The sequence below is a fragment of the Mauremys reevesii genome, linkage group 1 (assembly GCF_016161935.1).
Source record: "Mauremys reevesii isolate NIE-2019 linkage group 1, ASM1616193v1, whole genome shotgun sequence".
In the NCBI taxonomy this organism is placed as follows: Eukaryota; Metazoa; Chordata; order Testudines; family Geoemydidae; genus Mauremys; species Mauremys reevesii.
The window spans coordinates 70,663,553-70,684,788 of NC_052623.1; the positions used below are offsets into that span (position 1 = coordinate 70,663,553).

Below are 21,236 nucleotides of genomic sequence, written 5' to 3' on the forward strand. Positions count from 1 at the left end.
CATGAATAAGCTCTCAACTTTGAGAGCAGACTGTATATCAACTTAGTCTCCTAATTACAACATGGAAATGTTTCAGCAAATTTTAAAGAACATTCAATAACACCTGTTTTGAAGAAACCCTCCTCATCAGCTGAGGATATGTCTAAATTTCATCCTGTTTCAGATGTACAGTATACTCTCTCTCTAAGGTGCAGTGCTTCAAAAAAATAATAATTCAGACTCAATTATAAACTCATTTAATTCAATTCAACCTATCTGAACAAATTCATTCGGGTTTCAGAATACCTCACAGCACAGAGGTGGCTCTACTGACAGTGTACAATCATCTACTGAATGCAGCTGACTCAGATTCCTTTGCACATCTGGTCTTTAAATTGCTCTCTGGCATTCAACACCATTAAATATGGTATTCTACTGGCAGGTTTAGAATCCATTATTAGGATCTCAGATACTGCCTTTGTCTGGTTCCAATCATAGTTGAAATGTATGCTGTTGACAGTCTCCATCAGTGGTTTCATAGCTAGAGATGGACCCAAACTAAAACCCCACATCTATATAACCCCAGACTTTGGGTTGGCTGAAAAACAAATGTGAACTTTGTAACTCAGGCACATCTATTGCTACATATATATATGATCAAAACTCCCTCTGCTATGAAGTACCCTCCAGATCTGACTTAGGTCTTTTTCCTTTTGCATGCACCTGTTAGCGCTTCATACCATTATGAGGAATTATGACTGGAGTTTTCACTGTTATTAAAAAAGTTAGAGAAAGCAAATATCTACTAGGTCATCTTGTCCATTGTCTTGATATATTAAGTGAATCTAATTAATCTCCCTGGCAATGTAAATATCTACCATATTAGGTCATGTGGCTGCAACTAAGATGTGAAAATTACACATTTATCTTATTCTATCATTGTACTATTATTGATTATCATTATATTTAATATTGTGGCGTCAAGAGGCCCCAATCAGAATCAAGGCTCCATTGTTCTAGGTGCTGTAAAAACACAGGGCTGGATTTTGCAACCCTTTGTGGTGCTGCTGAGTAAATGAGAAGTCATTGATTTCATTGCTCACCAACATGAGTCAAGGCTACACCATACAGTTACTAGGAAGATAAGTTCTTTGCTGTAGTTATTGTACTTAACCTCGAGATCTACTTTATTGCTTTTATGACATACAGCTAGAGAATTATATGAAAAGTAACCAAATGCAATTGAAATGTTGCAAGTTTTAAGAGCTGCAGGACTGTGTTCAATGTTAATGCTTACTGACAGTTTGAACTATGTTCCTTGGAAGGTGATGGTGATGGTGATGGTGACATTACTGAAAGCAAAAAAAAAAAAAAGTGTATAAGACAGCTGCTGTATAAGAAAGCAAAACAAATCTGGGATGTGCCTCATAAGGGCTGTAAAGAGGAATGGGGTTAACATTCATAACACATGAAGAAAGGAAATTATCTCAAAAACCAAAGAAAACAAAGGTTCATTAGAGTCCAGTTCTCTACTCTAAGTTTAGGGAGAAATAAAATATATTGTTAAAATACATTTTTTGTGGAATAATTAATATTAATATGAACAAGGAAGCTGCCTGGATTTCTGTGGCAGTTCAGGAAGTATTAACACAAATGTGGGATTTTTTTTCCAGTTGGGAGGAGTGTTTTTTTCTTTTTCTTTTTATGCGTACACCTTGGGTGAAAAATATTCTTTTTTATTACCCAGAATCAATTCTGTGTTAAGAATAAAGAATAACCTCTCAATAATAATAATAATAATAATAATAATAATAATAATAATAATAATAATAACTGAATAGTTATTAACAAATAGTAAATTAAATTGTAGATAGATGCTACTGTGAAAATAACTTCTTATTCTGCTAATCAGTGCTACATGAAAATCCAAGAGAGATGACGAGGTTAAGTAGCAAATTCTGGGCACATACTGCAAAAACTCCCATTGACTTTCATGGGAGTAGGATGTTAGGTTTGTGCTAAGGGAGAAAAAATAAGTCATCTGAGATTCCTCAAGCCTAATACCTGGGATAACTTCTCTAGTCCAACCTTCTCTTGGATGGCAATTAAGTACTGATCCATAAGTAATAGCATCAAGGGTGTTCTCTTTATTGCCTGTTTTCACTGGGGACCCATCTATATCATCTTCTGTCATGCAGCCATACTGGTTGCTTCAGGCCTCCATCTTGCAGGCTGTTCCTGCTGCTACCACAGCCTGCTTACCTGCTTGGCCTCTCTGCTTGTCATCCAGACCCCTTGTCCCGGAGCTCGTGCTGCGTGCTTGACCTTGTTCCACCGTCAACAGGCTTCTGTCTCCATCCTGCAACACGTACTCATACACCAGAATTCTGTCTTCTCATCTCCTTTGCCTCATCCTTCTGACCCGAGCTTCTCACTTCCTTTCCTGAACAATACAGAATGTTAATCAGGATCTCTGCCCACCCCAGGATTACCTAAAGAAGCTCATTCTTTTGGTGACAATGGTGACATGGGGTGGTAGGCAATATCCAGGAATGAGTCAAGAGTTTCATTAGTATTGTACTGTAAAGTACCATGGTATTTTCAGGCTGAAGACATTATATACATGCATTATGTTGCTGTTGAAAATATCTCCAATGATTGTTTACCAAAAAAAAAGCAAAAATGAATGTCACTCTCTTGCTGAGACTCTATACTCTTTGCCAAGTGTAAGCCTGCAGCAATTTTGTAGCCCAGTTATAAATCCCTGAAAAGCACGGTTTATGATGAAAACATTGACAGACCTAACTGTAATTGTACAAACACATCACTACCATGAAGACTGTAAATAAAAAATAATAATAAAAAAAATCAATATTGTCCTGGTCACAAAATGTGTTATTGTCCTTGTCTACAGCTTAAAACTATGTTCTTCTTTTTGTCTGGATTTGTTGTTTTGTTTGTTTGTTTGTTTGTTTTTAAAATACAATAGAATAAAATATGGGCATTATAAGGTAAATATAATGTATGAATGAATATTTTGTAGATATTACATAGGCACAGAGAGTGCAATTCACCCCACTGTAGAAAGCAGAAATGAAAAAAAATCTGTCAACATATTTTTTTCAATGGAAAATTGATTTTTCAATTAAATGGAAATTTTCACTGAAAAAGGCCATTTTTCATTGACATTTTTGTGTTCATGAAAACACCTGAAAAATATAGACAAACAAATTGAGCAGGTGCAGGGGGTAGGAGGGGTAGAATCATTTCTCAACCTGTTCTAGAACAGAGCCAGCACAAGGTGCACACCCCACATAAATTCTAATTAAATCTTATTTTGAGGACTTAAATGGCATTTAAGTTGTGCTTAAGTCATGTGCTCATTCTACATAAGGGGTGAACTTTGTTCATAGTGCTAGTTTATATTACAAAGATTTTGTCAGCATAGCTATACTGGCAAGACTCCCTCCTGCCCCCCACAGTGGACATGCTGAGTATACTGGCAAAATAAATTAATTTGCCAGTATAGTTAAACCACTTCCTTGAATGACATAAGCTATAAAGGCAAAAGAACTTTGTGCCAGAATAGCTGTGTCTACAAAGGGTTTTTTGACAGTATAACTATGTTGGTTGGACTGACATAGCTGACATAGCTACACTGACAAAACTTTGTAGCATAGATGCGGCCTTACTATAATACATGCACAAATCCTGACTTTCTATCCCAACTTCTTTGACAGTAGCTGCAAACTTCATATTTTGAATTGGTTTCTAAGACCACTTTGGAATGGTTTCAAAAAAGATAAACCGATTTGTACTGGAGCTGAAAAAGTACGTATGGAAATTTGTTTCTACCTTTTCCCACATGAGGATGGTTTCCTCAAAGTAACGTAAATTGCTGTGGTTATAACTTGCAGCTCCCATTACTGATTCTCTTATGGCCCTAAAAAGGACACACCACATTTGTATGGTTACCTAGGCCTGAATGTAATTTCACTGCAAACAGATTTGTATTAAAGCAGATAAATCTGTAACAGCCATCCAGACAGGGCCAAATCCTCCTCTCATTTACATGGATGTAAATCCAAAGAAACAACAATGACTACAGTGGAGTTACTCCAGCTTTACACCCCCTAAATGAAAGCAGAATTAGGCCAGATTAAGTCTCCAGTACAGGTTTAGTTTTTCAACACCTATGATGTTGAGTGCAGTTTTGTACCCCAAATTGCACTGGGTAATTGTAGGCAAAGATATGGAAATGATGGCAAATGAAATGCATATCTTCTACTGCCAGGCCATAATGTGATTGCATTATCTTATTGGTAAAAAATAAGAGAATTTTGTATTGCCAATGCATTGGTGTATCGTAACGTTTTATCAGATTTGTAACTAAATAGTTGCATTGCACAGTAAGGTACTTGGAAGTATCAATATATTAGTATGTGTCTGTATGTTTGTTTATCAAACTCTGGCATATATATTTTATTACTACAGTTACAATTGTGCCACAAAGAAAGAAAAGATAAAGATGTCAAACTGTGCCAAGGATGGCAGCCAATATAACTGATGAGACAAAATTGGCACTTAGAGTAAATATGTTTAAGTGTGGTCTCATTCAAAACTTCATGTTTATAAGTGGTACCGGAAGCTTGTACTGTTGTACCATTCAGAGAGAAACTGAGAGAAGAAGAAAGAAGGCACGAAGAAAATGAATTGAGCTTCCGAGTTCTGAACCACAGAACTGGCATCAAACTGGTTACCTTTTTTATTGACCACCAGAAAGCTCTGAATAAGTGATACACAGTATGTGAGGTAGTCTTTTTTGTCACTACCTAAATTAGTTTTGGATAGTACAGCACATCTCCAGCTACAATCTCATATTGGCAAACATTGCAATACATTAAGTAATACCTGAATGAAATGCAATGTTCAAAATCAATACTGCATTTTCTGCAGCTTTCAAGCACATTATGAAATGTTCAATATAATATGCACATACAATTGTTGCCCCACTTTCAGCTTTCACATTTTATTTACTAAATGAAAACTCGATAATTGGTCAAGAGTGTAAAATGCATTTCAACAGAGCTGCAAATGGTTATTTATGCATAAAAGATATTTTAAAATGTCAGATTGGCTAAAATCTAATTCTGTCTTCCTCTTGACATTCCAGACCTTCTGATGCCATAGTGACTTGCTTGAGATGATACTAGCATTTCTTTCTAACAGAAACCTGTTTACTTTTGCAGTGGTTAATAATAGATCCTATTAAGGCTAAACTGTTTCCCTTTGTGTGGGAACAGATGCCATCTGCTTTTCAAAACTATGAGAGCTCCCTTTAGGTATTCCCACCCATATCATTACTCTTACTACCATGCATGACTAAAAAGTAGAACACTAACTGATTCATGAAAAGAATGGTTAGCTTTGCAGATCATTCTCCTGCAGGTAGATCAGTTCCCAGTCATGAGAGAAAATGCAAAGAGGAGAAATATTCTGGTGAACAGTCAGAAACACTCATTCTCATTCAATGAAATATTGAAAAAATCAAGGTATTGAATAAAATTGAACATTTTTTTCATGAAAAATCACATTTTTAACACACTTTCACTTATTTATTTAACTAAATTATAAAACTGGTTGACAACTTACAAAAAATTGGAATTGTCAATGACATGAACAATACAAATATTCTTTAGTTGACATTTTCACTATTTTTCAACCTATTCTAATATTGAGAGGTTCAGAGAGATTCTTCTGTATCTAGTGTCACCACTTCTACACAACAAGAGGAAAAAAAAATGGCCAGCCCTTCTCTATGTAGAGACAGACATGGTATAGTTACTGGTCCACTCCATACCCACTCTAGCTCTGATATAGCTAGCATAGGCGGCAGGTTTGTATAATTTTTGGTGGGGCCCAAAATGGTGGTGCCCCCCCGCTCCCGCCCTGTAAGCCGATATAAAATGAAGCTACAACGCGTCAGTGCCACAAGATTACAAGGGTCAATTAAAAGTGGAAAGTCAGAAGCAGCACTTGCCTACTTCAATATACAGTATTATATTTTGTTGCATCTGTTGTGATGAAGTGGGAATGTTCTTAATATTTTCTCTGAATACTGTGTGGGTGCCTCAGTTTCCCCTGCAAGATGCCAACTGAAGGTGTTGGGGACAAAGAGATCAGGTGGCCTCCTTGTCCAGAAGAGACACAGAGGCCAGAGGAGGGAGTGTCAGTTTGGAGCTGGCTGGGGAAATTGGGAGAGACCCAGAACTTGGTTCTGGGCTCCCCACCCCCCAAGATGGACCTGACAGAGGGTTCTGTTTTCTGTACCAACAAGCTCTGTTTAAACTGTGTTCCCGTCATCTAATAAACCTTCTGTTTTACTGTCTGGCTGAGAGTCACATCTGACTGCAGAGTTGGGGTGCAGCGACCTCTGGTTGCCCCAGGACCAGCCTGGGCAGACTCACTTTGGAAAGTGCATGACGTGGAAGGGCATGCTGAATGCTCGAGGTCAGACCCAGGAAGGTGTAAGCTTCTTGCCCTGGAGACAGTATGCTCCGAGAGGAGGCTCCCCAGAGTCCTGACTGGCTTTGTATGGAGATGTTCCAAAGCATCACAGCATCCCCTTCCACCGTGCACTTCCCAGAAGTCCGCACAGGCACTGACACTCCCTCCTCCGGCCTTTGTCTCTTTTCCAGGCATTAGGAGGCCACCTGATCTCTCTGTTCTCCAACACCTTCAGTTGGCACCTTGCAGGGGAAACTGATTTGGGAGACATGAAGTAAAGCTGCCCAAACCGAGCAAGAGCACTCCTCAATTTTGAGGTGTTAAACACTGGAAGACAGGTCCTGGGGGTTGGAGAGGGCTGTGGGCTCCAAGGGGGAGCATGGCAACAACTGTCGGGAGCAGCAGGCAGCCAGATCAGCTGGTCTGAGTGGCACAGTAAGCAGTTTGGGGGTTGGAGAAGAGGTAGGGAGTTCCGGGGGGCAGTCAAGGGACAAGGAGCAGGGGGAGTTGGATGGGGCAGAGGTTCGAAGGGGCAGTCAGGGGACAGGCAGCAATTGGATAGGCATGGGAGTCTAAGGTTTATCAGGGGACAGGTAGGGGGTGCGGTCCTGGGGGGGGGAAGTTGGGTGGGGTCTCAGGAGGGGGCAGTTGGGGACAAGGAGAAGGGAGGCTTAGATAGGGGCTGAGGTCCCAAGGGGCAGTTAGGGGCAGGGGTCTCGGGAGGGGGCAATCAGCGGACAGAGGCTGGGATTCAAAGGGCTCTGGGCTGCTGGCAGCCGCGGGGATCCCAGAGCCCTTTAAATCCCAGCCCCGGCTGGGAGTCAGAGGACTCTGGGCTGCCTGCAACCGCAGGGAGCCCAGAGCCTTTTAAATCCCAGCCGGGGCCGGGAATCAGAGGGCTCTGGGCTGCCCGCTGCGGCGGGGAGCCCAGAACCCTTTAAATCTCAGCCGCTGCTGGGATTTAAAGGGCTCTGGGCTGCCTGCAACCGCGGGGAGCCCGCAGCCCTTAAAAACTCAGCCGCGGCAGGGATTTAAAGGGCTCTGGGCTGCCTGCAACCGGGGGGAGCTGAGACCCTTTTAAATCCCAGCCGCGGCCGGGAATCAGAGGGCTCTGCGCTGCCCGCTGCGGCGGGGAGCCCAGAGCCCTTTAAATCTCAGCCGCGGCTGGGATTTAAAGGGCTCTGGGCTGCCTGCAACCGCGGGGAGCCCAGAGCCTTTTAAATCCGAGCCGCGGCCGGGAATCAGAGGGCTCTGGGCTTCCCGCTGCAGCAGGCAGCCCAGAGCCCTCTGATTCCCGGCCGCGGCTGGGATTTAAAGGGCTCTGGGCTGCCTGCAACCGCGGGGAGCGCAGAGCCTTTTAAATCCCAGCCGCGGCTGGGATTTAAAGGGCTCTGGGCTGCCTGCAACCGCGGGGAGCGCAGAGCCTTTTAAATCCCAGCCGCGGCTGGGATTTAAAGGGCTCTGGGCTGCCTGCAACCGCGGGAGCGCAGAGCCTTTTAAATCCCAGCCGCGGCTGGGATTTAAAGGCTCTGGGCTGCCTGCAAACGCGGGGAGCGCAGAGCCTTTTAAATCCCAGCCGCAGCCGGGAATCAGAGGGCTCTGGGCTTCCTGCTGTGGCGGGGAGCCCAGAGCCCTTTAAATCCCAGCCGCGGCCGGGACTCAGAGGGCTCTGGGCTGTCTGCTGTGGCGGGCAGCCCCGAGCCTGGTAAATCCCAGCCGCCGCTGGGAATCAGAGGGCTCTGGGCTGCCTGCAACCGCGGGGAGCCCAGAGCCTTTTAAATCTCAGCCGCTGCTGGGATTTAAAGGGCTCTGGGCTGCCTGCAACCGCGGGGAGCCCAGAGCCTTTTAAATCCCAGCCGCAGCCGGGAATCAGAGGGCTCTGGGCTTCCCGCTGCAGCAGGCAGCCCAGAGCCCTCTGATTCCCGGCCGCGGCTGGGATTTAAAGGGCTCTGGGCTGCCTGCAACCGCGGGGAGCCCAGAGCCTTTTAAATCCCAGCCGCAGCCGGGAATCAGAGGGCTCTGGGCTTCCCGCTGCGGCGGGGAGCCCAGAGCCTTTTAAATCCCAGCCGCCGCCGGGAATCAGAGGGCTCTGGGCTGCCTGCTGCGGCGGGCAGCCCAGAGCCTTTTAAATCCCAGCCGCGGCCGGGAATCAGAGGGCTCTGGGCTGCCTGCAACCGCGGGGAGCCCAGAGCCTTTTAAATCTCAGCCGCTGCTGGGATTTAAAGGGCTCTGGGCTGCCTGCAACCGCGGGGAGCCCAGAGCCTTTTAAATCCCAGCCGCAGCCGGGAATCAGAGGGCTCTGGGCTTCCCGCTGCAGCAGGCAGCCCAGAGCCCTCTGATTCCCGGCCGCGGCTGGGATTTAAAGGGCTCTGGGCTGCCTGCAACGGCGGGGAGCGCAGAGCCTTTTAAATCCCAGCCGCGGCTGAGATTTAAAAGGCTCTGGGCTCCCCGCGCTTGCAGGCAGCCCAGAGCCTTTTAAATCCCAGCCGCGGCCGGGAATCAGAGGGCTCTGGGCTGTCTGCTGCGGCGGGGAGCCCAGAGCCCTTTAAATCCCAGCCGCGGCCGGGAATCAGAGGGCTCTGGGCTGTCTGCTGCGGCGGGCAGCCCAGAGCCTTTTAAATCCCAGCCGCGGCTGGGAATCAGAGGGCTCTGGGCTGCCTGCAACCGCGGGGAGCCCAGAGCCTTTTAAATCCCAGCCGCAGCCGGGAATCAGAGGGCTCTGGGCTTCCCGCTGCAGCAGGCAGTCCCAAGCCCTCTGATTCCCGGCCGCGGCTGGGATTTAAAGGGCTCTGGGCAGCCCTGGCGGCGGCAGCGGCGGGGGGGCGCTCGAAGCAGGGGAGAAAAAACATTGGTGGGGCAGAGCCCCTGCTTGGGATTTATTCATGGGGCTAAAGCCCCAGAGCCCCATATAAGTCGGCGCCTATGATAGCTAGCATGCTAAAAAGAGAGTAAAGCTGCAGCAGCACAAGCAGTGGAGGGATAGCTGCCCTGAATATAACCTCAACTAGACATATACTCAGGAGATCTAAGTCCTCCCACCCCTAGCATTGCCATAGCTACACTCTATTTTTAGCACACTAGCTAGATCAGAGCTTACACAAGAATGTCTCTTAGACCCCCAGCTTAAAATGTAGACATATCCTATACATTGGGACTAATTCACCCCTATTCAGTATCAGTCATATGCAAATATTCTCTGAAGCATATCTGTCTGCTGTTTTCCTTTGTCAAGTGATTCTGCTCTCCCTGTCAATGTGTATGGTTTCCTTCATTTTCCATCAAGCCAGCATTGTGGCTTACATAAATATCACACCCAAATTTAATTGTTCTATTGCAATCCTCACTTTCTGATAAAATAAGGATTCACCAACAAATCTGCATAATTCATTATATTGATTCCTTGATTCATGAACTAAAAGTCATAAGAACATAATAACAGCTATACTGGGTCAGATCAAAGGTCCATCTAGCCAAGTAGCCTGTCTTCCAGCAGTGCTAATGCTAAGTGCTTCAGAGGGAATGAACAGAACAGCTAATCATGAAGTGATCCATCCCAGGTCGCCCATTCCCAGCTTCTGGCAAACAGAGGCTAGGGACACCACCCCTGCCTATCCTGCCTAATAGCCATTGGTGGACCTATCCTCCATGAACTTATCTAATTCCTTTTTGAACCATGTTATAGCCTTAATTAAATCCTCTGGCAAAGAGTTCCACGGGTTGACTGTGCATTGTTTGAAGAAATACTTCCTTTTGTTTGTTTTAAACCTGCTGCCCATTAATTTCATTTGGTGACCCCTAGTTCTTGTGTTATGAAAAGGAGTAAATAACACTTCCTTATTTATTTTCTCCACATCAGTCATGATTTTACACACAAGTCTATCATATCCCCTATTAGCCATCTCCTTTCAAGATGAAAAGTCCCAGTTTTTTTAATCTATCCTTATATGGAAGCTGTTCCATATCCCTAATCATTTTTGTTGCCCTTTTCTGTACCTTTTCCAGTTCCAATATATCTTTTCTGAGATGAGGTGATCAGATCTGCACGCAGTATTCAAGATATGGGCTTACCATGGATTTATATAGAGGCAATATGATATTTTCTGTCTTAGTCTCTATCCCTTTCCTAATGATTCCCAACATTCTGTTTGCTTTTTTTGACTGCCACTGCACATTGAGGGGATGTTTTCAGAGAACTATCCGCACAATCACTCCAAGATCTCCAAGTCAGACTGAAAGAGTTGAATGTAACCCATTTATATTATACTCTGAAGATGGGGGGAAAAAGCATTTAGAATCTGTGACAGTCCCATATATTCATTAGGCAGTTATAAAAGCTTCTTCTTAAATAACAGCTAGCACTTTCTCTGGTTGGATTCTGCATTTAAGGTTTTGGAATGAAAAGTTTTTGGCATCTTTGGTTTAGTGACTAGGGTCTAATGTTAAATCCATATTTTGTTTCAATTCACACAGAAACACACTCCTGTCATTAAATATTGGTTCAGTATTTGTATGATCTATATCTATATCTATATCTCTATATCTAGATAGATAGATAGATTTTGATTCAATATTTCTCTAGGATTTTTTTAAAGATAATGAGATACAGCTAATAAAGGTAGGTTTTTTCATAAGGTTTCTGAGAGCCAAGTCAATTCAAGTAAACAATTATCAGGATATGATGTTATATGATCTTTTTATTTTTAATTCATTTCAAGTCACTTTTAATTATTAGATTTTGAATTAAGCACCTTCTCTCTTTTATACCACCATAGGATATTATTTTAGTGATTTAGTATTTATTTAAGGGGAAATCATCCACAGTAAAAGAGTTAAAATTGGGATGAGAAATTATATAAACCATGATTGATGGTCTGGAATTAACCATGGAAGTATCTGATTTCTAACCAAGAAGATTGGATAATGCAAAAATCACAAGAGTGAAGCTTAAGCAATTTATAGAGTCAATGAGAGAATTAAGATAAGTCTATTCCAATATAGTCAATCCCAAGCATTCAGAAATCAGGAGTAAGGCCTCTAAAAATAAAAATAGTGTTAATTTAAAAAATAAATGTGTAGTTGTTTTCATTTGCTTTCAGAGTTTTGAGCATTTAGGGATCATGTTTGAAAGTTTTTCTCTGAAACAATAAGGGTTAGAACCTTACTCTCTCTTTCTCTCCAGGAGCTGGTCTTCAAGAAAACCAGCAAATATGAGACTTGTGAAAAAATCACAAGAAGTGTCAACATTCTATTTCTGAAACATGCATTTTAATGATAAAAGAGAACTAAAATGTCATAGAAAATTTGTAATGTTTCCAAGTTCAGCCTTTTGTGAGTGTATCTTGTAATGCAATTCCTGTGATTAATATTGCAATGCTAATGTACGTAGCACAAATTTAAGGCCAAATTCTGCCAGTCATAATCACACTGAGATCCTTTACTCAGTGAATTTCCCCCAACGATTTCTATAGGACTTCTCATGAAGTCAAGTGCATCTCAATATAGGTGTGGCAAAACTGGGCTCTAAAACCTGCATCGGAATGCTTTGTAAAGCAAATCTCTCAATGGGAGCAAATCAATGGAAGTTTAGCCTGGAATATTAATCCCTTGAGTACTAGTTATGCAGAGGTAGTCAGGGTAATGCTCATTTCTGAACATATGGCCGAAAGTGTCACAAATTGAAAGGGAAACAGAAGACGAGAGAGAAATAGTAGCGATTGAGAAATTTGACTCTGAATGCATGAGGTCTGAGTCTATTCACACTATTGTAGTGAGCCAGTAGAAATCAGGGCATAGGGTGATTGCAACAGTGTATGGTAATTCTCATTCTGGTGTGGAGCCTGGAGCTGCCCTGCTCACCCCAGGAAGTGGACAAACCAGGCACAGAGAGAGTGTGACTACCATGCCTTGAGAATGCATTGATTGAGCCCATTGACTGAGCACCCTTCGCCAGTAGGGTTTCTATGGTGTGTCAACCATAAAGGAAACCTGCCCTCCACTGATGGAAACCTAAGGGAAGGCAGAAGTGGCAACACTGCCTGCCTTCCATTGGGTGATTGCCCATCCCCTCGTGTAAAGTGGCACTTCTCTGTGCTGAATGGAGTGGACTGAGCCCTCTTTCTATAGTAAGAAGTGTAGTTATTCGTTGTCTGCATGTGTGTTCTTCCCGTGTGCTGTGCTGGCTCTGCACAGATAGCTGGCCCAGCAGACCTTGATCTAACTGCCCAGTAAGTCCACAACACTCCATTTGTAGCAAAAGGACCTGGCCCCATTTATTGTCGACGAAGCACGGTATTAGTGCTACAGGTAAACTTAGAATCATAGAATCTCAGGGTTGGAAGGGACCTTAGGAGGTCATCTAGTCCAACCCCCTGCTCAAAGCAGGACCAAACCCAACTAAATCATCCCAGCCAGGGCTTTGTCATGCCTGACCTTAAAAACCTCTAAGGAAGGAGATTCCACCACCTCCCTAGGTAACCCATTCCAGTTCTTCACCACCCTACTAGTGAAAAAGTTTTTCCTAATATCCAGCCTAAATCTCCCCCTCTGCAACTTGAGACCATTACTCCTTGTTCTGTCATCTTCTACCACTGAGAACAGTCTAGATCCATCCTCTTTGGAACCCCCTTTCAGGTAGTTGAAAGCAGCTATCAAATCCCCCCTCATTCTTCTCTTCTGCAGGCTAAACAATCCCAGTTCCCTCAGCCTCTCCTCATAAGTCATGTGCTCCAGCCCCCTAATCATTTTTGTTGCCTTAATGCCTGTGACAATGGACTCAGCTCAGTGAATAGCAGGACTTTCCATTCCCCCCTTTGCTGGACAAAAATACACACCCTCTGACCTCTCTTTATACACTGATACAAAGAAGTTATGTATTGCTCCTCTGACATGGTTAGTTACAACCCTTTCCCTTGTACCTGTAGGTTTGATCAAAGCACCTCTATCCAGCACCTTGGCATCCTGACTTTATCTTTAAGAGGGGTCAATGTGTCCTTGTATCATCTTCCGAGAGTGCATTTACACCATAACCCGATATCAGGGTGTTCTGGCACTACCCTTCCAGAATGTGTTTATGTGAATACTTAGTGCCTAGGAGTGCTTGTGTTTTTGTAGTGCCGGCTCTGTTCTTGCCAAGTTCTCTTAACTTGCAAGTAGATATGTTTTGTGACGAGGCCTGACTTTTGCTCATAATCAGGCTCTCTCCTTCTACTACAGGAAGCACTGGTAAGACAAAGGTGTCAATAGGAAAGCAGTATGGAGTAATCTATTTCACTGAAGGGAGTAAGATAACTTTCAGGGTTATGCATACACATTTTTAATAATGTGATTCCGAAGCATTTTCAGACAGTCTCCTCGCTTCTCTTTGCCAAATATTTTTTTTTAAATCCCTGTCACAGTTTCAGGCATTGGTACCATATAGCTCGTAGACTTACCAATGTGAAGGCTATGTTGTCTGGTGCACCTGGGAGTAGGAGAAACACCACAGAGTATGCATTATCAAGATATGATCTACATGTGTTGTGACTGTAGATACCAGTTGGCTTAGGTGCTGGGATAGGGATTTTCATTTTTTAGCAATGGTGGGGTCCCTTAGAAGAGAAACTTTGAATAAGAAAGGCAGTTAAGTGGGGCTGAGGGAAAGGGAGAAGGATCATATCTTCACAATATGTTATGCTGTCATAAAAATTATATTAGTAATGTACTTGACATATTGATGTTTTACAGCCAAATACCATTTTTAACTAGAAATGGCTAAACAGATGCCCCCTGAAATCTATCTATTCTTTTTGAAGCATCTTGTATTTCTTTTTTTTCTTGGAAGAAAACCTTGTCATTCATGCTAGCAGTTCTAAAGTGCTTTATCTCCACACCTCCATAGGTAAAGCTTTTCAAATGTAATTTGTTTTCTCTCACATATTAAGAAGCAGAAAAGGCTCCCAAAGGAAGCAGAAATGGAAAATAACTTGACAATTGTCCACAGTCCTTATTAACGGTGGCATAGAATTCTCTAATAATGGGGCCAAAATTCATTTTACTGCTGCAGTGATTTACACCATTATTCTAGATTACTGTAGTTGCTTATTTTTAAATAAAAGATAATTCTTTGTGTCTGGCTGCAAAAGGCCAATTTATCTTCCTGCTTAAACCTAATTTAAATCCATGCAATCTAGTTAAAGATAAGTGAAAGGATATGGCCTTAAAAAAATCCACTTCCCCCCCTCAATCATTTATCTGATTAAGAAAATTCAACCTCCATTCCTAAACAAGAGCTACATTCCTAAATATCTTATGTCTCCTTGGAGTAACTCAAGTCCAGACACCATTTTTTTTTTTAGTTCTCCATGGCTATAGGGTCATATATGCTACTGGTGTGGACACAGAATATAGGACATGATACCTCACTTTTTGCCCAGCTCCAGTACTTACACAGTAGTCTGAAAAAATGGGGTGGGGGGTCAGCCATCCCATCATTCACAGGGAAGGAGTGGGAAGGAGGGAGCAGAGCTGTCCAGAGCTGCTGAGCTCTTTCTGCTGTCTTCTACCTCCTCCTTCCCTCTCCTGAGAGAAAGATATCAGCTTCTGAAGGAAGGGGGAGAGAGTTCTGCCTGCTGCCCACTGCAGCTCTGATTCCCCACTTGCCCAGTAGGTGAGCAAGTGGGAAAAGCAGCCAATCAGGTTTTTCTCTCCAGGTGGTAGTGAAAATTTGCACCCGTCTGACCCAGCCCAAGTTGTAGAAATTTTACTGCCCAGGTCTGCAACCAGTTTTGACCCGGCTCCTGTCTCTACTGAACTCACGTGAATGAAAATGGTATCAAAATCTCATTCATCTGCTCTGGAGAAAACAGAGGGGAGAGTCAATGTGATGGGCACAAGTTCATGAAACTAAGACCTGATTTACACACAAACTTGGATGGGTTTAGTTAAATCAGTTTAGTTAAACTGGTCCAAAACCTTGTGTAAACTCTCTTCTTTTGGGATGAGTGTGGCTTATTTTGGTTTATCTTAAACCAGTTCCTAAGCGTATTACACTAAACCGAAATCCACCTTTTCTACATGCTGAGTTGCACTGATTTAACTTGTGGTGTGATTTTAAACCAATTTATTTAAACCATGGCAGAAAGTTGTGTGGCTACTCTTATGTCAGTTTAAACTGATATACTTCATTTTAACTAAATAGGTTCAAAATCACAACTTGAGTTAAACCAGTGCAACTCTGCATATAGACAAGACCTAAAAAAATCTAGTGAGTTGACTTGACCAGCAGCCTTGACATTGTCTCTTTAAGACTGGCTTAATGAGAATACGAAAAATTCTCAGTCACTGTTACAGAAATTTCAAAATGATAAAAATATATTAAATATTTTGAAATCTGGTTATGTCCATTTGCACAATTCAGGTGGCATAAAGGGCTGTATGTAATCAATCTGAAAATCATCAGCAGACAATTCCCCTGGCATACAGGAAATCCCTGCTGGCACATCTATGCCACCATCCAGCTGTGGACCTCAGTCCTCCTTCCCAACCCCCCGCATTTCTCAGCTTTAGGGGTGAATCGGGGCAAGGATATGCTCATGGTGGAGCTCTGCTCTGCTACGCCAATCTTCTGCTGGTATAATTTAGAGCTGCAGCTCTCAGTGGTCTCTGGGCTTTGCCTGTCCCTCAGAAAGAGTGAACTGGAATCTGACATTCCCCCTGACTCTCCCCTCATCTCCCCCTACTCTCCTGCATAAGCTGAGGTCTGGACCCATTGTGACTTCCATCTCAAAATCACAGGACGCTGACTTTTTCAACTGACTTCATGACCAGAAATTGTCTCTTTTGTGTGTGAAATCATTCTAAATCAAAGGTTAAATATCCATATGGATGTGGGCTGCAATCCAGCTTCTCGAGACAGCAGCTTCTCTTTTCAGAGACATATGCACTATATGTCAGTGATTTTTTTTCATACATCTTTAAGCTGATATTGCTGCTGTGAGAGGGAGAGCAAGATGTGCATGTGAGATTCTGATATTTATTTTTACCTACAATAGAACTAATTAAAGCTGTAGGTTTTTAAAGTAATCATAGGTGATACATGTGTGAGTAATACTAGTGAAGGCTATGATAAAATGACAGACTATTTTTATTATGTAGCTATGGTTTACCCTAACAAACACTGATTATTGCCATGTAGAAGGAGCTAGATACATGGTTTCTCTAAAATTCTAATTAAACTATTAATTAATGGATGCTGATGACTTTAATGTAGTTAATACAATTAAATGGCATGGAGAGAGCAACATAATATAAGGTAATAAATAAGGGAGAGAACCACAGTTTTGAATTTCAGCTCATTCTCCTCATCCCACCTCTTTCCCTCCGTAACCACGTCACTAACAAGACATGAGCCAATACTCCCCCTTACCACTTTGTGTGTGGTTTGACTGTGGTTTCCCTTCTCCCAACTTAATTTTGTCTGTTTAGGTTGCAGGCTTTTGGGGTCAGGGACTGTATCTTCTTTTTTCTCTGTACAATACCTAGTACACTTTGGGCACCATAACAAAATAGGTGGTCTGTACCATTAAGATGGAGTTCTGGGCAAGGATGGGCTTAAGTACAGGGGAATCCAAAGGCAGCTGGACAGGTTCCAATTCTCAGATTGTGGTGGTAGATAAAGGTCCGTGCTCTGTGAGCATGCCCAGGGACCCCAAGATTGGGACAGCAGCTGGACTCCATTCAGCCTCTGGGGGGCTTAAAACACCCAGGATCCAGGAGCCCAGAGGCTTGGATTCCCCTCACAGAAGTGTGTGGGGGGGAGGGGCGGGAACTAGAATGATGACAACCAGCTTCACACCATTGTGACACTACTGACTTCAGTGGAATTACACCAGAATAAAGCTGGGCTAGTGGATTGGTGAATCAGGCCCTATGACTGATGCCTGCAGGGGTGTGCAGAACTAGTGAACAACCTCTTAGTCAGAAGTCCCTCATTTTCTTAAATTCCTCCTGCAACGTATGCTTATATGAAGGCTGATCCACAATAGAAGAAGTCAATAGCACAATTAAGAAATAACATGTTTTCTTTCTTTTTTTTTAAACTCTCCTTGCTCTTAGTTCTGCTTAGCATTCTTTCAAACTATGACAGGTGCTGAATGCTAAGGAGGTGATAGTTAGTTCGACAAAATGCATTTGAGGGTCATTAGCCTGGTACCAAACACCTGACTCCATTTTTCAGGTGCCAGATGAATCAAGTATTTGGTATGAATTTGGTAATCCCAAATATCAGGTATTTCAACCCTGGCCCATCTGTTCCTATTTAATGCAATTTATATGCATAAAGTGTGTTGTATAACTTTCCAGTGGAATGTACACAGAAATTGAGTATAAATGGAGTGTAAGTTATTCATGAATAGAAATTGTAAAATTGTTGACAAAAGTGGATCCATTCCCTTTACAGTTGTTGTCATCCACATGGATACATTTCATCCTAAAAACAATGATTTGGCATTTTCTTGTCTTCTTAGCATATTTTCATAAGAATGAGATATCAGAATTGTGTGTTATTAATAGAGACTTGGAACATAAGGAAGTTCAGATTAAATTAAAACTTTTTTCTAAAATAGTCAATTAGCATACTAAGGATGCAGGAAAAAAATAGCTTTGCTCTCCCAATGCTCATTACTTTTTTTTCAGATGGAAAAGCTTAATTTTTCTGTCTCTCTCATCTTTCCTGTGTGAGGGATGCTTTTTATATGTCTGGGAAATGAATCCTCAAATGTAGCTGTGTACTGAATGTGTTCAAATGCTTCATTAAAAACTGGATGTTTTATTGCACATAACTGCATAACTGATTACTTTTTACTAGTTATTTATTTTTAATTATTATTATTATTAGATGTGGACTTGAGCTATAAAGTTTGGCTCCACACGTACATCCAGATTCAAATCTGATACTGGAGCCAAACTTCCCCCATGCTTGGATATATTTAGATTCAGTGTCTTGTTCAGATCCAATTTCTATTTATTATTTCTATTATTTCTGTCTCACTCCATCTGTCTGTCTGTCTTGGGGTTTGCTATACCACTTATCACTTCAGTATCTAAGATTCAGATACACAAAGAATCAGTGGCAGATTAACAAATTTGGCGCCCCTAGGCCCTAAAAAAATTGCCCCCCTCCCCTGCAGATCACCTCTGCTCCCCCGCGGCAAGCCTGGGAGGGAGGGGGGAGAAGGGGAGTTGTGGTGCGCTCCGGAGATGGCAGCGGTGGAGTGGAGGTGAGCTGGGGTGGGGAGTAGTTCCCGACCCCCCCAGGTTACTCCCCGCGCCTGTGGGCCCCAGCTCACCTCTGCTCTGCCTCCTCCAAGCACACCGCTATTCGCTTCTCCCTCCTTCCCAGCGCTTTCGCGTGACAAGCCTGGGAGGGAGGGGGGAGAAGGGAAGCACAGCGCGCCTGTGGAGGAGGCGAGCCGGGGATTTGAGGAAGGGGTGGAGTTGGGGAGGGTTCACGAGCAAATTTGCAGCCTCTGCAAATTTGCTGCCCTAGGCCTAGGCCTTGTTGGCCTAGGCGATAATACGCTTCTGCAAAGAGACTTAGGTGCCCTAACTGCTGGACTAGGGATATTCTGAGGTGGATCAACATTCCACTTTGTATTAAACATGCATTGGGCCACAGAGCGAGAATGACTTTATGGACCATAGTTAGAGAACTCACCACAAAGGTGGGAAACCCCTGCTCAAATCCTCTGTCTTCATCAGGTAGAGGGGGGAATTGAACCGAGGCCTCCCACATCCTAGCTGAGTTCTCTAACCAGTGAGTTAATGGTGATAACTAGGGCCTGACCAGATTCATGGCCATGAAAAACACATCATGGACCGTGAAATCTGGTCTTTTCTGTGCTTTTACCCTATACTATACAGATTTCAGGAGGGAGACCAGCATTTCTCAAACTGGGACACCAGACCCAAAGGGAGGTTGTGGGGGGGACACAAGGTTATTTTAGGGGGATCACAGTATTGCCTCCCTTACTTCTGCACTGCCTTCAGAGCTGGGCAGCCAGAGGGTGGCGACTGTTGGCGGGGTGTCCAGCTCTAAAGGCAGTTCCTCTGCCAGCAGCAGTGCAGAAATAGAGGTGGAAATACCATATCATGCCATTCTTACTTCTGTGCAGCTGCTGGCCATGGCTCTGCCTTCAGAGCTGGGCTGCCAGCCAGCAGCCACCACAGTCTGGTCACCCAGCTCCGAAGGCAGCACCACCACCAGCAGCAGTGCAGAAGTAAGTGTAGCAGTACTGCAACCCCCCCCCCCCTTACAATAACCTTGCAACCCCCCACAACTCCTTTTTGGGTCAGGACCACTACAATTACAACACGGTGAAATTTCAGATTTCAATAGCTGAAATCATGAAATTTATGATTTTTAACATTCTATGACCATGAAATTCACCAACATGGACCATGAATTTGGTAGGGCTCTAGATATAAGGAAGGTTGCAGCCATTGTTCCATCTCCATAAGCTGTTTTGTGTGGAGTTAGGCATGTATTTCTGCCATTCCTGAAAGAAACAGTTTAGTCAACAAAGGTGCCTGACTCCAGGAGAAGGGTGGCAGCTGCGGATCCAAGCAAAGATAGGCACAGAAATCCCTGAGAGAGGTGGGGCTTAGGACACAACTTCTCTTTGGCATCCATTGTTGGCTAGCTTAGGCAGCTCCCCACCTAGTGTGCTGGCTTTTGTTGATCTCATTCTCAGGTGCCTGTCTTTCCCTATGCATTGAAGAGATGGTGAGCCAGAGCACCCAACTCACAGTTGGTGGATTCCGCTGGGTGGCTAGAGGCCAAGAAGTTAGATGTTGCAATGCTTACATCCCTTTGTGGATCCAAGTCGAAGGCTCCACACATAGAATCATAGAATCATAGAATTCAAGATCAGAAGGGACCATTATGATCATCTAGTCTGACCTCCTGCTAGATGCAGGCCACATAAGCCGATCCACCCACGCCTTTAGCAAGCGACCCCTGCCCCATGCTTCGGAGGAAGGCGAAAAACCTCCAGGGCCACTGCCAATCTTCCCTGGAGGAAAATTCCTTCCCGACCCCAAATATGGCGGTCAGCTGAACCCCGAGCATGCGGGCAAGACTCTCCAGCCATACCCTCTGGAAAAGGTTATATCATATCATTGACCCATTGGACTATTTACTTCAGTGTGTCACTTAATTGACCTATTGACTAAGCCCGTTATCCTATCATACCATCTCCTCCATAAACTTATCTAGCTTAATCTTAAAGTCATGGAGGTCCTTCGCCCCCACTGTTTCCCTCGGTAGGCTGTTCCAGTATTGCACTCCCCTGATGGTTAGAAACCTTCGTCTAATTTCAAGCCTGAATTTCCTGACTAACAATTTATATCCGTTTGTCCTCGTGTCCACATTAGCACTGAGCTGAAATAATTCCTCTCCTTCCCTGGTATTTATCCCTCTGATATATTTAAAGAGTGCAATCATATCTCCTCTTATCCTTCTTTTGGTTAAGGAAAACAAACCGAGCTCCTCAAGTCTCCTTTCATACGACAGGCCTTCCATTCCTCGGATCATTCTAGTGGCCCTTCTTTGTACCCGTTCCAGTTTGAGTTCATCCTTCTTAAACATGGGAGACCAAAACTGCACACAATACTCCAAATGAGGTCTCACCAACGCCTTATATAACGGGACTAGCACCTCCTTATCCCTACTAGAAATACCTCGCCTAATGCATCCCAAGACCGCATTAGCTTTT

The 21,236-nt window shown here is 43.4% G+C and overlaps 1 long non-coding RNA gene across 1 annotated transcript; it reads right to left on the reverse strand.

Moving 5' to 3' along the window:
• Positions 1 to 959: 959 nt before the first annotated feature.
• On the reverse strand, positions 960 to 20,346 carry LOC120390326. Its single transcript, XR_005591063.1, has 3 exons — positions 20,180 to 20,346; positions 2,242 to 2,422; positions 960 to 1,331 (listed from the first exon to the last, which is right to left on the reverse strand). It is a non-coding gene; the product is annotated as an uncharacterized LOC120390326 (long non-coding RNA).
• Positions 20,347 to 21,236: the final 890 nt, after the last annotated feature.